The sequence below is a fragment of the Pleurodeles waltl genome, chromosome 6, assembly GCF_031143425.1.
Source record: "Pleurodeles waltl isolate 20211129_DDA chromosome 6, aPleWal1.hap1.20221129, whole genome shotgun sequence".
NCBI lineage: Eukaryota > Metazoa > Chordata > Amphibia > Caudata > Salamandridae > Pleurodeles > Pleurodeles waltl.
This window is the reverse complement of record NC_090445.1, coordinates 635,436,857-635,452,524: the sequence shown is the minus strand read 5'-3', so window position 1 is coordinate 635,452,524 and position 15,668 is coordinate 635,436,857. Positions and strand designations below refer to the sequence as shown.

The 15,668-nt window shown below is 47.4% G+C and overlaps 1 protein-coding gene across 1 annotated transcript in view; it reads left to right on the top strand.

Moving 5' to 3' along the window:
• LOC138301648 (SRSF protein kinase 2-like) overlaps nt 1-15,668 on the top strand; it is a 728,951-nt gene that overhangs the window by 85,596 nt on the left and 627,687 nt on the right. The window lies entirely within an intron of this gene.

Sequence of the window (15,668 nt, the reverse complement as noted above, 5' to 3'; positions counted from 1 at the left end):
AAGCCACTGTATGCATCAGACAAAGAGACAACCAATCACACCTCCACCACGTAACCCTCTTCTACTCCATCCACATGTACCCCTGCCACTGTCACGATGGAGAGGATACCAGGAACGGACAGCCCTCCCCTGGGTGAAAGCCCCAGTAAAGACAACGCCTCTGGATGACTAGACATTGACGACTTCCCTAGCACATCGGGGACACCTGGTCAGTCTACCACTCCCAGCCTCACCCTGCCCACATCCAACCCCCCCAACCTTGTGGCATCAACAACACAGCCAACCCCTCGTCCCCAAACCTGTGTCCCAAGGTATGTACAATCTATAGTCTACCCCACAGTACAGGGATCAGAGTCAACCCCTCACACCCAAGACAATGAAGGTCCTGGTGATACTGGGAGTGGGCACACCATGCCAGGAGCACCGGCACTCGGGGCAGGGGGGCGTGGGAGGGCATCTGTGGGCCAGAGGACGGTACAGCCAAGGGAGTCAACTGACCAGGAGGCCATCTCCCAAGTCCTGGGAGCATACCAGTAATCCCAGGACAAGATGGGCCAAATTCTCACCATCTTGGGAGAAAACTAAAGACTGCTGAGGGAGTACCACCAGGAGGCTATGCAGCAGTTTCAGGCTCACAGTGCCACCATTGCCTTCATTGCAGGGGTGCTCAGGGACCTCAACACCATCCTGTGTGCTTCCTCCACCCACCAGCAAGCCCCTTCCACTAGCCACATACCAACTGAGCCATCCATATCTGTGACAGCCAGTGGAATGGAGGCTCTGCCAGGGGAACCACAGGCCACTGCCACCCCTCTCTATGTAGCTGTCACGGTTTCGGGCGGGGCTGATCAGGACTTTGGTTGGGACACCCCTTGAGGTCACCGAATATCCTAAAGAGGTAGTACACTGGGGCAGAGGAGCAGCTAAAGGCATACACGGAAAGGACAGCTATGGATAGGCACAGGAAACAGGAAAGTAAAAGCAGAGCAACCCTTGTGCGAACAAACAGGAAACAGATTACCAGTGGACAAACACGCTGGGGTTGTACACAGAGTAAGGCGCAGAACCTCCCACAGTGACAGGGAATCTCAATGCCTCTGTGCAGTTTGCTCTTACAGATAGTCACCCTGCCAGCCCCATAGAAAGGAGGCGGCAGAAGTGATTCTGTCTCTGGACCCTAGAGCACAAACAAGGATAGTACTTACATACACAGGACACGCTCTTGTGGGTCCAGCTGGAAACACAGTGGCGATTCCTGAGAAAACAGCAATAGCACACTGTCACTGTTAGGCACGATATACAACGTATAACACTGGACAAGGATGGGGGCTGGAATTGCCTCCTGGAAACCAGGAGCCAACCCCAGTACACAGGAGGACACGTATACACTGGTGAAGACTGATAGAACACTTACCAGACACAAAGAACCAAGAAGAAACAGAAACAGAAGGGAACAAACAAAGAGGCAGAGGCAAGAACTAGGAACAGGCTCAGGCTGAAGCAAAGGCGGGACTAGGACTTGAAAACAGGGCGCAAACTTCTGTCTGGGACAGACAGAGACAGGACTGGGAAACTGAGAACAGGCTCTGGCTGGAACAGGCAAGGACAGGACTGGAATACAGGGAGTAGGAAATGAGCAGTAAACAGGACTGGGAAACAGAGAGAAGGTTCAGGCTGAAACAAGGCAGGAGCAGGGCAGAGAAACAGGGAGCAGGCTTTGGAAGAAACAAACAGGTACAAGGCTAAGAAATAGGGAGCAGACTCTGGCTGGAAAAATCAGGAGCAGGGCAGAGAAACAGGAAAAAGGATCAGGCTGGAACAGAACAGGAACAAAACTGGAACACCATCCGACAAGGGGTCTGTAACACAAAGGAATTGAAGTCCGATGCACGACGGGGAGCTTGAGGAAATGGCTGCTTATAAGCAGTTCCAAGCTGGGCTGCACAGGAGAGGTTTCAGGTGTGTGTGGTTTCGGACACTTGCAAGTCCTGGAGGAGAGGATCCAGTGAAAAGGAGCAACTGGATTTCTCCCATTGAAAACAATGGGAAACAGAATCCGGGTTTTCCTGACTACCAAGCAGTGCATTATGGGATTTGCAGTCCCAAGAAGCAAATGTAGTCCTACACAAGTGTACCATGGAAAAAAGAGAAACAAACAGGAGTCAGCAAGGGACTCTAGATAGGTGTTCAAGGTGATTCCCAGGCTTCTGACAGTCCCCTTACAGCGCCCCGTGGAAATGGGACGACCGAGTCGTAACAGTATACCCCCTCCCACCAGTCTGCTCAAGAAGAGAAGGCGATCCTTTGGCTGAAAAAAGTTGAAGAGGAAAAGCCAAAGCAAGAAAATCCAACACCAACCTTGGTTGATAAGTTTACAGTCCTGCCACAGATGAATCATCCAATGAGCAAAGCATGTATTAATACCCATATGGGCTCTGATGTCTTTCCTCTCTATTGTTCGATTTATATGGGAGGAGTGCATGGAGTTGGTTTCTGGTGAAGTAGATTCAGGAGCAAGGAGATCTGGAATGGCATTACGGGCGGTATTTTTTATGACATTAGTTTCCTGTTCAATACTTTCCTCTTTGGAGGAGCTGATTGGTGTATTAGTAACTGTAAGGTCTGTAACATCTTCTGACAAGCAGGATTTGTCTGTTTCTGCAGCAGTATTTACATGGATTGTGGTCTGAGGCTTGCAAAGCATAGAGACTTGGGAAACATGGGTAACTGGTGTTCTCAAAGTAAACATGAAAAAGTCAGAATTTTCTTTCGTCTTGGATGACTTCGAAGTATCAAATTCAGGAGCAACAGGAGTTTTCATGTCTTTAGAAACTGGATTAACATCTGAAAATGTAGAAGTTCCATAAGCTAATTCTTTAGGGTGATCTTCAGACAAGACTGGGATTTCTTCATTGCAAGTGCTCTGTGGTGTGTTCGTGGTATCAGAAATGGTTTCTTTGCAAGGTGTTTCTACTACAGGTAGTTGATCTTCAACTCTGTTAACATTGAAAGGTTGTTCTTTGGAAAGAAATAGAACTGGAGTCTCTTCAGAAATCACCTTTACACTGTTACCTAAATTTTCAGCTCTAGCCTTTGAATTGATGATGGTTTCTTGCAATAAAACACTAAGAACAGTACTTATCATCAGATCTTCGAATACAAGATTCAAATTCAAGTCTTTAGTTTTAGTGGGACATATTATATCTTTCAGTACTTGAGCTTCGGTTTCAGATTGCTGGTTTTCAGGAGTCTTTAATTTCAGAGACACAGCAGGTGGCATTGGTGTGGCTGATTTTACATCAAAATCAGATACCGGTAGATCAGAGATCTGTTCTTCACTAACCGTTGAACTGGAAACAGGAAACGCAGTGGCAGGGAACAGCAACTCAGAATCAGTGGTTGAGGCTGCAACTGTGTCCTGGTCTAGGAGAAGGCTCTCATTTCTTATGGCAGGCTGTTTAGTTTCAGATTGCTGGCTTTCTTCCTTTTCTGAAATCTCCACGGTTTGCTTTGACACAGAAGAGATTTTTAAACTTTCTGACAAGTCCATTACATTCTTAGTAACTGCGGGTATTTCTTCACGGTCAGAAAAATCCATTAGTTCACTTGAAACAGGAACTGTCTCTTCATTATCTGAAAATTCTATGATATTGTTTGAAAGGGTAGGAGTATCCCCACAATCTGAAAATTCTGATGTGTGCGCCATTTGAACACCACTATCTGCAGGTTTGTTCATGGCAAGGCAGGAACCACTGTCATCACTAGATTCAGATTCTTCAACACTGTTGCACAACTTGCCATTAATCTCCAGAAAAGTCATATCTTGGTTTCTTAAGGTGCAGCTATTGGAGTCTGCATCAGAACTCTCTTCTTCCTTTGGCTTTATTTGTTCTGATAGAGGGGCTGAGACACTTCCTTCTGAAGACTCTGATCTATCCTTTGAATCAAGAGGTGTCAAATCTCTCAGAGATTCAGTCAACTGCACAGGGATATTCTCTGGAGAACTACAGGCTGAGAGAGAGTCTGAGGAAGAGGCTGATATATTTATAACTGGAGCAGTCTCTTGACATTCATTCATAGCAGGGAAAATCTACTCTATAGAAGTCTTTGGAGAGGCGCACAAAGTAGCATACTGTTCATTAAGCCAAAGCTGGTGATCATTTTCTTTTTTCAGGTTTTCAAATTGCCTTGCAGTAGTTTCCATCAGCTGCTCTGTTACTTCTTCTACCTTACAGATAAACAGAATGTCTGGTTCTGGCAACAGTGAAATATACATTGATGAAAAGAGCCCACGGGCAAGATTTCTAGTGTATGTTATAACATATTCATCATAGAAGTCCAATATCTGCCTTTTAATCTGCCAAAACTGCTCTTTTAGTGTGTGTATGTCCATATTGTTATCAAACCCACTCAGAATAGAAAAGGGTTTAGCAGAGCTTTTAGGGATTGAGACTGGTGTATTATCATCTAGTTTGGGAAGAGCACAAGCCTTATGAGTGGAACTAAGGAATCCCACAGTCTTTACTGATCCATTTGATACAGGGTCTAGCCTGCTGACTTGAAAGCTCTGAGGGACTGAAAGGTCTTTATAAGAGTCAGCACTGCACTTTGAATTCTGAGAAACTGGCCTAGATGGGCTGAAGCACTCAACAGAAAACAAGGGAATCCCTAGTGTGGCTTCTTGAACAGTGTCAGGGTTCTTTGTTTTGGCAGAGTGCTGGAAGTGAATTTGGGATGCGCTAGCATGAGGCAAGGAATTAACCAGTTTTTCTTGAGTGTGAGTGTCTTGTGCAGAGGTAGCAAAAGCACTTCCACGGTTACGAACATTCTTACTGGCTTCAGCTAATAGATATTGCAAAAACTCATTACGTCCTTGTAATTCTTCTACAGACAGGGACTGGGGGTCATAGCCACAAATAACATAATAGTCTATCATTGAAAGATTAGCAAGCCACTCAGTATAGTACTGAACTCGCAAGTTATGGTTTTCTTTAACAAGTCTATCCTTTAAACTAAGGTCTTTTTTAGAGGATTTCAGAGAATGTTTAGGCTTAGAAAGGGGTGTCTTAACATGATAGGAAAGCCCTTTAGGTTTGTGTGTGCCTTTACTGCCAGGGGAGCTTGAAATGTTTGGTTCGTGCATTCTGTCACGGTTTCGGGCGGGGCTGATCAGGACTTTGGTTGGGACACCCCTTGAGGTCACCGAATATCCTAAAGAGGTAGTACACTGGGGCAGAGGAGCAGCTAAAGGCATACACGGAAAGGACAGCTATGGATAGGCACAGGAAACAGGAAAGTAAAAGCAGAGCAACCCTTGTGCGAACAAACAGGAAACAGATTACCAGTGGACAAACACGCTGGGGTTGTACACAGAGTAAGGCGCAGAACCTCCCACAGTGACAGGGAATCTCAATGCCTCTGTGCAGTTTGCTCTTACAGATAGTCACCCTGCCAGCCCCATAGAAAGGAGGCGGCAGAAGTGATTCTGTCTCTGGACCCTAGAGCACAAACAAGGATAGTACTTACATACACAGGACACGCTCTTGTGGGTCCAGCTGGAAACACAGTGGCGACTCCTGAGAAAACAGCAATAGCACACTGTCACTGTTAGGCACGATATACAACGTATAACACTGGACAAGGATGGGGGCTGGAATTGCCTCCTGGAAACCAGGAGCCAACCCCAGTACACAGGAGGACACGTATACACTGGTGAAGACTGATAGAACACTTACCAGACACAAAGAACCAAGAAGAAACAGAAACAGAAGGGAACAAACAAAGAGGCAGAGGCAAGAACTAGGAACAGGCTCAGGCTGAAGCAAAGGCGGGACTAGGACTTGAAAACAGGGCGCAAACTTCTGTCTGGGACAGACAGAGACAGGACTGGGAAACTGAGAACAGGCTCTGGCTGGAACAGGCAAGGACAGGACTGGAATACAGGGAGTAGGAAATGAGCAGTAAACAGGACTGGGAAACAGAGAGAAGGTTCAGGCTGAAACAAGGCAGGAGCAGGGCAGAGAAACAGGGAGCAGGCTTTGGAAGAAACAAACAGGTACAAGGCTAAGAAATAGGGAGCAGACTCTGGCTGGAAAAATCAGGAGCAGGGCAGAGAAACAGGAAAAAGGATCAGGCTGGAACAGAACAGGAACAAAACTGGAACACCATCCGACAAGGGGTCTGTAACACAAAGGAATTGAATTCCGATGCACGACGGGGAGCTTGAGGAAATGGCTGCTTATAAGCAGTTCCAAGCTGGGCTGCACAGGAGAGGTTTCAGGTGTGTGTGGTTTCGGACACTTGCAAGTCCTGGAGGAGAGGATCCAGTGAAAAGGAGCAACTGGATTTCTCCCATTGAAAACAATGGGAAACAGAATCCGGGTTTTCCTGACTACCAAGCAGTGCATTATGGGATTTGCAGTCCCAAGAAGCAAATGTAGTCCTACACAAGTGTACCATGGAAAAAAGAGAAACAAACAGGAGTCAGCAAGGGACTCTAGATAGGTGTTCAAGGTGATTCCCAGGCTTCTGACAGTCCCCTTACAGCGCCCCGTGGAAATGGGACGACCGAGTCGTAACAGTAGCTGAGGAACCCACCGCAAATGTGGTTGTGCATCCAGACATCTGGCTGGAGCAGATGCTGAGACAAAACTCACTGCCAGGAAGTGACCCTGTCCTGAACATTCTCCCTTGTGTGCCACGGACACACCCTGTAGACTATTCAATGTAATGTCTCCACATTGCCATGACCCTTGGACACTGGAGGACCTGTACTACCTACAGCTAGGCCATCTACTCTGATGATTTCATCTACCATGACCCAACTCATCAACTGTTGGACAATATATGCACAATAAATACTATAGATTACAGCAACTGCATTCATGCCTTTATTTTTAGATGTACAAATGTGTGGTCAGTAAAATGTTGTGTGTGAATATTCCCCTTAACCATCAGCCAGTGAAGTGGACAGTAGAGGGATCCATCCTCCTCAGGGGACACAGTACATCAGACATGCCCCAAAATTCACTTGTAAGGGAGTCACTAGTCCAGCCACATACCAGAGTAGATCGACAAATCCAACCTGCAAAAAGACCAAGACAGGGACACACATCAGGATGTTAGGCATGGTGACACTCAAAGCACATATACAGTTCATGTTTGATGTGCCAGTGTGTATTGGCAAGGAAACAGGGCACAACAGATGACACTTCTACATCAGCAATCTCAGGAAATAAATGACTAATATGCAGTAGCTGACAGCTGTACTGGGCTAAACACTACACTTTCAACTGTTAGCAAAGGCTAATGTACATGAATGGCTCAAGCAACAGGTAGGAGAGGGAGAAATGTACAGTACACAGTTAATTGCTTGAATTACATCTGAACAGGAGATTGTAGGACACATAGCGCACTACAGGCCTAAACATAGGAGATGGTAACCTAGCAACCTGCACTGAGAACACGTCAGAGTTGAGAACAGTAACAAAGCTCCTAACATTCAACCTGTCTCCTACCACAACCCACATATAGGGATAGTTACACTGAACATCTCTACTGGTGTACCTGGCGAGGAGTAGCATTGTCTTCAATCAAAGTGGAAACATAACACCTGCTACTACACACACAACATACCTGTATGTCACTGGAAGTACTGATTGATCAGCTCAGTCCTAGAGTCAGCTGCACCATCCTTATCTGCCTCCTTATCACTTTGCATGTCACCATTACCAGCCACTGGTCCAGCTGCCTCCTCCGCATCACCCAGTAATGAGATCTGATGTCTCAGGGCTAGATTGTGGAGCATGCAGCAGGCAACTATGATCTTGCATACCTTCTGTGGAGTGTAGAGGAGGGCACCTCCAGAGATGTGCAGACACCTGAATCTTGCCTTCAGTAGATCAAATGTCCTTTCTATTACACGCCTCGTCCTGCTGTGGACCTCATTGAAATGGTATTCCCCATCCAAGGTTGCACCTATTACAATGGAGGTACATCCACAGGGAAGACTGTGATGACAAGTGCCACAATAGAGACACACATCCAAATGCATACGTACCAGTGAGCCAAGCCCTCTCTCTCTGTAGTTGTGCCATCATGTGTGGGACATTGCTGTTCCTCAGAATGTAGGAGTCATTGACAGATCCGGTAAACTTGGCTGTCACTTGGGAAGTGTACTGGACTGCCAAACACACCACTTGAACATTTATGGAGTGATAGTTTTTCCAGTTCCTAGACACTTGTTCATATGCACTGGGAGGGACCAAAGCAATATGGGTGCCATCAATGGCCCCTAGCACATGAGGGATGTGTCCAATATCATAGAAGTCTGCCTTCACAGTGGGCAGATCTGCATATTGGGGGAACCTGATGTAGCTTTCCAGGTGTTTCAGAAAAGCACACAGTACATCCTTCAACACAAGACTGAACATGGGTTGGGTTGTGACATCCCTGCTGCCAAGCCCATTCTAACCTGAAAGGACCCTGTGGCAAGAAAGGGTAACACTGACAGGACTTGTACTATTGGAGGGATGGCATAAGGATTACATATGGCAGGCAGTAGATCTGGCACCAACTGGGTACATAGATCCATGATGGTCAGATGATTAAGACAGTAGGTCTGAATGATGTGCCTCTCTTCCAGGGTAGCAAGGTCGACTAGCGGACGGTACACTGGTGCATTTCTCAATCTCCCCATGACAGAGTATCTAGGATAGAGAGGAGAGAATGTACAATGTGAAATGCACTCCACACATTATTAGAACAATTTCTTATGGCACACACCTAACACTGTAGACCTGCCTGAACAGTTGACACATACTATATTGGGCATGCAGAAGCACCATTTGAACCATCCATGCGTCCTATTGATGGCCCTGTACAATATTTATTAGCACACAATACATGTATAATATTCCATGTTGTGTGCACAGATGGGGCCAGCATCAGATCAAAGTCAGCAGTTCAGATTGAGCAGTTCAGGGATTGTCTGTGTTATCATTTAAGATGCTTTTCTTTTTTTATATAAATGATACACTTTGGTCAGTTTTTTTAAAGCCATTTCAGGGTGCTGCCTTCTTCCTCATGTACGCTTGCTGTATAGATAAAATTCATTCTTTGTACAGGAGTTTAATTAATGTTTTCACATGTATGTTGTGTGCACAGATGGGGCCGGTACGTACCATGTATGTATCACTGCCAGTGACCTATATGGTTAAACTGCCTATGAGGCACAGAGTAGCTGGAGTAGCAGTTCATTTGACATCCGTCCATATACCAGCACTGTGCCATGAATGTCACATGTCTGAGCCTAACCGTGAAGGCAGAACATAGGCCTGCTCAGCATTCTGGACATATAACCACCATGACGCACTTATTTTTCTGCAACAATCCATTAACTGTTCATAAAATGGCAGCCGCCTGTCCTGCTTGCTCTGGGCAGATGGAAGTGACCTAACTCTGCCAGCGTATGTCGTCATAGCGGTAGGCGGTCCTAACTGCCGTGCAGCTTCTCATTGGATAACATTACTACCTAAGGGGAACTGGGGCCAATGATGATCATCGCCGGCAGTGACGGTTATGTACACGGCGGCCATTGCTGCCGTTTTCTGCCACGTAACTCACTTGACTCCTGAAACTTCTGCAAGCAAGACCCCTACGACGTCAGCTGCTGTGTACTGTCTCTGTGAGCCATCATACCACGTCCTGCAGGTGATAGGGCCCCAGCCTTCACCCAAGAAGAGTTTGAAAAGCTGGTGGAAAGGGTCCTACACCTGTATGGACAGCTGTTTGGAGCACCAGAGGAGCAGGTGAGCCCAATGCCATTGTCCTGTGCGATAGGGATATGTGTCAGGGTGAATGGCGTATGCATACGGGCCAGGGAGTACATGCATGCAGGGGGCATGGAGTTAAGGTGTGTGAACCGTTACGATGGATATGTGTGGACAGTTGGTGTGTCTGATGTGTGTAGTCTACTGCTGTTGATGTGGTGCCAGTCTTCATTACTTTCTCCTTCTGTCTGTGTCACCCATCCAGGTCAGCGCCCATCAGGACAAAAGGATTTGGCGTACCATCGCCAAGCAAGTGCAGACCCTCAGGATCCATAGCCAGCGGTGTACCCGTTACAGAAAGCGGTGGAAAGACATGAGACGCTGGGCCCAGAAAACTGCGGCGGCCTAGCTGGGGATGTCCCCCCTAATGGCCCGCATTGTGGCGGTGGTCTACCCTGAGATGGATGGGTGTTTGAGGGCAGCACAGCAGCCACAAGGGGGTGAGTACCGACAGTGTCCTCTGACTTGACAGGTCTTAAATGGGACTGGGTGGCTCATTGATGGGAAAATGTCATTGTGGTCAATGCTACATGTACATCGACAATGGGAAATGGGTATCAGTCACCCTGGCAGAGTATTTTTTGTAGATGTGTGACCATACTATGCTGTCAGTGGATGTACATTTCCCATTTCCATTCCTCTCCATGTCACTAATGTATAGATGCACCAATGACATGGGCACATCGGTGACTCCATCCTGGCCATGCAAGTGTTTGGATCACCCTAAGCAGTATGACCAGCTCCATCCAGCTGCATTAGTGTATCTGAGGTGTAAATCCAATCCCATCTGTGTAGCTATCCTGTATGTGCTACTATGTTACTCTCCCATAATTATTGATACAATATACATCTTGTGTAGTAACTGGCATAGACTGATTGTGGGGCTGGCATTACAGTTTCACCACATGAAGGACCTCAGTGGGACAGGAGTATTGCCCTGATAGCTGACTATGCATATATAGGTTATCTACAGAGTGTAGGGTATATGTAGGGAAACAACCATGGGATACCGATTCTATGAGGGCAGATAGCACAGAAAATGCAGTCCTTGGAGCTATTACTGTAGGGATTTGACTTTTCAACGATGGGATGGTACTTGATGTGGTAAGTGCCTTGGGGGGTCCCTGATTTTTCACTATTGTGTGTTCATGTCATGTATGACAAAGCCCTATCAATTTCTATGCTGCAATGCAGAGTAAATGCCTTCATCCTGTCAATATTTGTACATGTGTGCCACATAAAAGCATATTATTCCCCTCTAAGATGTTTGTTGTCTGGGCTCAGTGTCAGGGTTTGCCGTTTGTCGAATGGTGTTTGTGTATGGCTGTAGTTGTCATGGTGCGTAGTCCAGCTACTGTTCTTGCATGTATAATGGCATTGGAATTGGTCCATGATGTGGTATGGGTGTCCAAGGGGTACACATGTTGTCACACTCCACTCAGTGGATGTGTGATATGTGGTAAATGGCCCATGGTTGATGCAGTGAGCAGTATGCTTACTAGTGATGTATGTTTGGGGGTCAGCTGTTCTAACTATGTCATAGGGTCTGACTCGTCATATAGGTATGCCACAGATTCAAATGGTACACCTGAGATGTGAACTGCTGGGATGTGTGACTTGTATTGGCAGGATACTAGAACTGTACTGTGTGGGCAGGCAGGTAATATGACAGCTAGATGTTGTGTGGTCCGTGCGTGGAGTATTCTGCAGTGTAAATGACATGTTACAGTGTACATGGAGTAATCAGTTGTTGTAACTGTAGAGGCCTGAAGTGTTGTGTTCTGTCAGCTGTCTGTCCAGTGGGTGAAAGGAGAATGGAGAGGTTAATGAGATACAGCATCCAGGGCTAAAATGCCTTTGGTTGGCATCATGGGGATGACTCTAGTCGTGTGAGTGTTGTGTGAGTGTGAGTGTTAGCACACAGATGTGGGTAGTAGTGACATGTAATCGCATGTTGTTGGTTATTTGTATTGCCATATGCAATTGCCTAGCCATGATACGTAATGTAAGAGATGCAAATGATCACATGTGTCTATGGGAGGTATGTTTTGCCCCCTTTCCACCCTTTCTTTTTCTCTCTCCCTCCTTCTCTTTCTTTGTGTGCATCAGCATCATCAGGCGAATGAGAAAGGGCACAGACGAGTGGGGAAGCAGCAGCCCACGGGTACCAGCAAGGTCGAGGGACCCAGTGAAACGGAGGGCGAGGGGAGTGCCCCGGGGGAGACCAGATCTACCAGCTCATCTTGAGAATCCTTCTCGGGTGAACAACACACTCTGCCGGAGGAGGACTCATCTGTGGGCACCCCAGCACCATCATTGTCCGCCACCCCCCTTGTAAGCACCTCTGCCCCTGCCCCAGTCAGCCCTGCAGCCCTCAGTGAGGAGGCTGTTGACCTCCTGAGGTCCATCTCTATGGGTCAGTCCACCATCATGAATGCGATCCAGGGACTGGCAGCTCAAGTCCCACAGAGCAATGCATTCCTGGAAGGCATTCACAGTGCCCTGGCAGGCCTCCAGAGATCCTTTCAGGCTCTGGCCTCTTCGCTGACGGCAGCCAGTGTCCCTTTGTCTACGGTCCCCCCTCCACCTACCACTTCCCAATCACAAACCCCTCTCCCCACACCCATCCAGAGCACACTTTCACACAGGCATGCATCCACCTCAAAAGACACGGTTGGCATTGACAAACACAAGCACCACAAGACCCACCACTGGCATGTACACAGACAACACCCACCTGCAGACACAACAACATCCACAACAACATCCACTCCCTGCACAAACTCGCCCACCAGCCCCTCCTTCACAGACACTACACCTGACACTCCTGCAGCCAGCGCATCATCATTTGCAGAGCCAGCCACCATCCCCATCTTACCCACAGTCACCACAATATCAGACCCTCAGACATCCACCCCAGTCACCACATCCGCACCCCCACATGCAGCACATGTACCATACCTGCAGACACCACCCCAACAGACAGTCACACATCCAGCATGGCATCTCCCAACTCCTCCTCCCCCTCCTCCCAAGACACCTAAATGCCCGCACTCACCCACTCAACAGACACCCAGCACACACAAGAATTTCACGCATGCACCTGCACCCAAGACACCCACAAAGCCACATCTTACCACCACTGTCAAACCCTTTTCCCATGCCCCCGTGTGCCAAATAAACATTTCCTTTATGAGTTTTCCCTGTTCCCTACCTCTCTCCCACCCTGTGAGACCCAGGTGCTCTCTGTGCCCCTCCCCTATTCCAGCCTTTCCACCTCCAAGTCCTCCGGTGCCACCCATGGTAGTGCCCATGCCTCTCCCCTTACCAAAACATTGACCCCCCAATGCCAAGGACCCCCCTCCCAAACACAACAACCCCCCTCCTAAGCTGAACCCAAACTCAAGGACCCCCCTCCCAAGCCCAAATCCACCCTTCCAACCCTCCCCACCCCCTCGCCACGGAGGTGCCTGCCTGCCCCCTTGATGCTCCTACCCTGTGGAGGTCATTTTGTAGCCAGGAGTCAGGTTGGGGCACAGTGAGGTGCTAATGTGTCTTTGGCACCTCTGACATTGGACTGGCCTATGGTCTTTCATTCTAAATAGTTATGATTTATTGATTTATTTTCACAATTTAATACATCTGGGCCAACAAGATGTTGGCATTCATCGAACACTACTTGTCCTACCTTTCTTTCTCCATGTCGGATTTATGTTTGTGGTCCTTAGTTTTTGACGTGTGTGTGTGTTGGTTGTGCGTGCTGTTGTGCATGGCCTGCATGTGTGTGCGAGACCCTGCCACCATCTCCGCTTTGATGGGTGTGTATTGTGTGTGGGATATGATTGTATAGTTACATACATATGTGTTGCTATATTGTGTATTGTTTGTGGTGCGATGTGTCTGTGTGTGTGGGGTGATGGCTGTGTTATATGCGTTGTGTGTTGTGTGGGCGTGTTTTGACATTTGGTACATTGTATGGGTGTGTGATGTTGTTGATTGGGTGTGAGTTGTCATTCTGTGTTGTTGTCATGTGTAGGTGTGCAGTGCAATGGCTTGCCAACGAGTTTGTGTAGTTGCATTTGTGATATTGTTGTGTGACTCGTGGTGTTGTGTTTGTGTGTGTTAACCAGTGGCCGTGATGTGTGTGTGCAGGGTGGGGTGTGGTTGGCACGTGTGTGTTGGCCATGGTGTGTGTATTTTTGGTGTGCGTGTGTGCATTTGTGTATATAGCTCTGTGTGTATGTTGGTATGGTTGTGTGGTTGTGTGTGTAGCCCTCGCTGGCCATCACGGCTGTGTGTATTGTGTGTGCATGTGTTCTAAAGGTTTTCCCTCCAGTGTGTGCTAGGTGGATGTACTTACGGTTGTTGTCTTCGTCATCACCATCACTGGTTCCAGAATCGTAGTGCGAGCAGGAGCAGTGAGAGGACTTCAACGTCTGGTTCCATGGCAGCTCTGAGCGTGTGTTCATGAAGGTCAGTGTCTTCTTTTATTGAGTTAGTTTCTGCTAGGGTTTTGGTGGCGGTGTGAGTGCAGCAGAAACCTTGGCCTTGTAATTTGTCTGGCAGAAATATGGTCCCGCCAGTCTGAAGGTGCCTACCGCCGTCTGCGGCAGCTTGACTGCACTTGCAGTAGTTTGGCTGTGTTCTGTTGTGAACACCGCCATGGTCATAATTTGGCGGTCTTTACCTCCAATCAATCAATCAATCAGGGATTTGTAAAGCGCACTACTCACCCGGTGGGTCTCAAGGCGCCGGGGGGGGGGGGGGGGGAGTTACTGGTCGAAAAACCAAGTTTTTAGGTGTTTCCTGAAAGAGGGAAGGTCATTGGTCAGGCAGAGGTGGAGTGGTAGGGAGTTCCAGGTCTTTGCGGCAAGGTGGGAGAATGATCTTTCTCCAGCGGTCGTGCGGCGGATGCGAGGAACGTAGGCGAGGGCGTGGTTGGCGGAGCGAAGGTTGCGGGTGGGGGTGGGAAAGGTGAGTCTGTCGTTGAGGTATGTGGGACCTGTGTTGTGGAGGGCCTTGTGTGCGTGGATGAGGATTTTGAAGGTGATCCTCTTTGATACTGGTAGCCTGGCCATCGGTGGTGCCAAACCTGTAATGACCACCTTGGTGTTATTTAGTTCATGTGTACTTCACATTTTGCACTTCAGCACAGGTGCACTTTTAGCACTTGTCTGCTTTATTGCGCTCTTGTCGCTCTTTAAATGCTTTATATTACAAAATTGATGGGAGGCCTATTATTTCTGTGAGGTAATCTAAGGGTGTATCTGCTGCTTCATATCACTAGGAGATCATTTTTTTCTTTTTAAGATACAGGACGTTCACGGAATGTTTCTGACTTATTTACAGGTGTGCTTAGCATGTCTACACTTTACATCTTTCACTTTAGCATATTGTTACTTTTTTGCACATATGCACTTTAGCACAGGCGCACTTTATTGGACCTCTGTGTTTTTTTTTTTTTTGATATTGTACATTATGAAACTGATATGAGGCATCTATTTTGTTGATGTTGATTGTACACCTTGTTCCAGCATTGGGCAGAGTTTACTAATCTTAATTTAAGAGTTTATCTGAGGTCCAGAAACATTTGTGTGATAGCCAGTACTTACATTGTAAAATGTTGGGCGAGATTTTGGAGGTTAGTTGCATACTTCCAGATGACGGCCCAACTTTTCTTATATGGGTGGCTCTATCCTTCTTTGAGGCAAGATGCAGACCATTTGCTCTGAGGTTTTTCAGTAGTATTGGGAATGTATTTCTGAAGAAATATATATAGTTTTGAGGCTTGATGGCCCTGAGATGCAACTAAGGTTAGCGTTCCTAGAATGCTTGGGA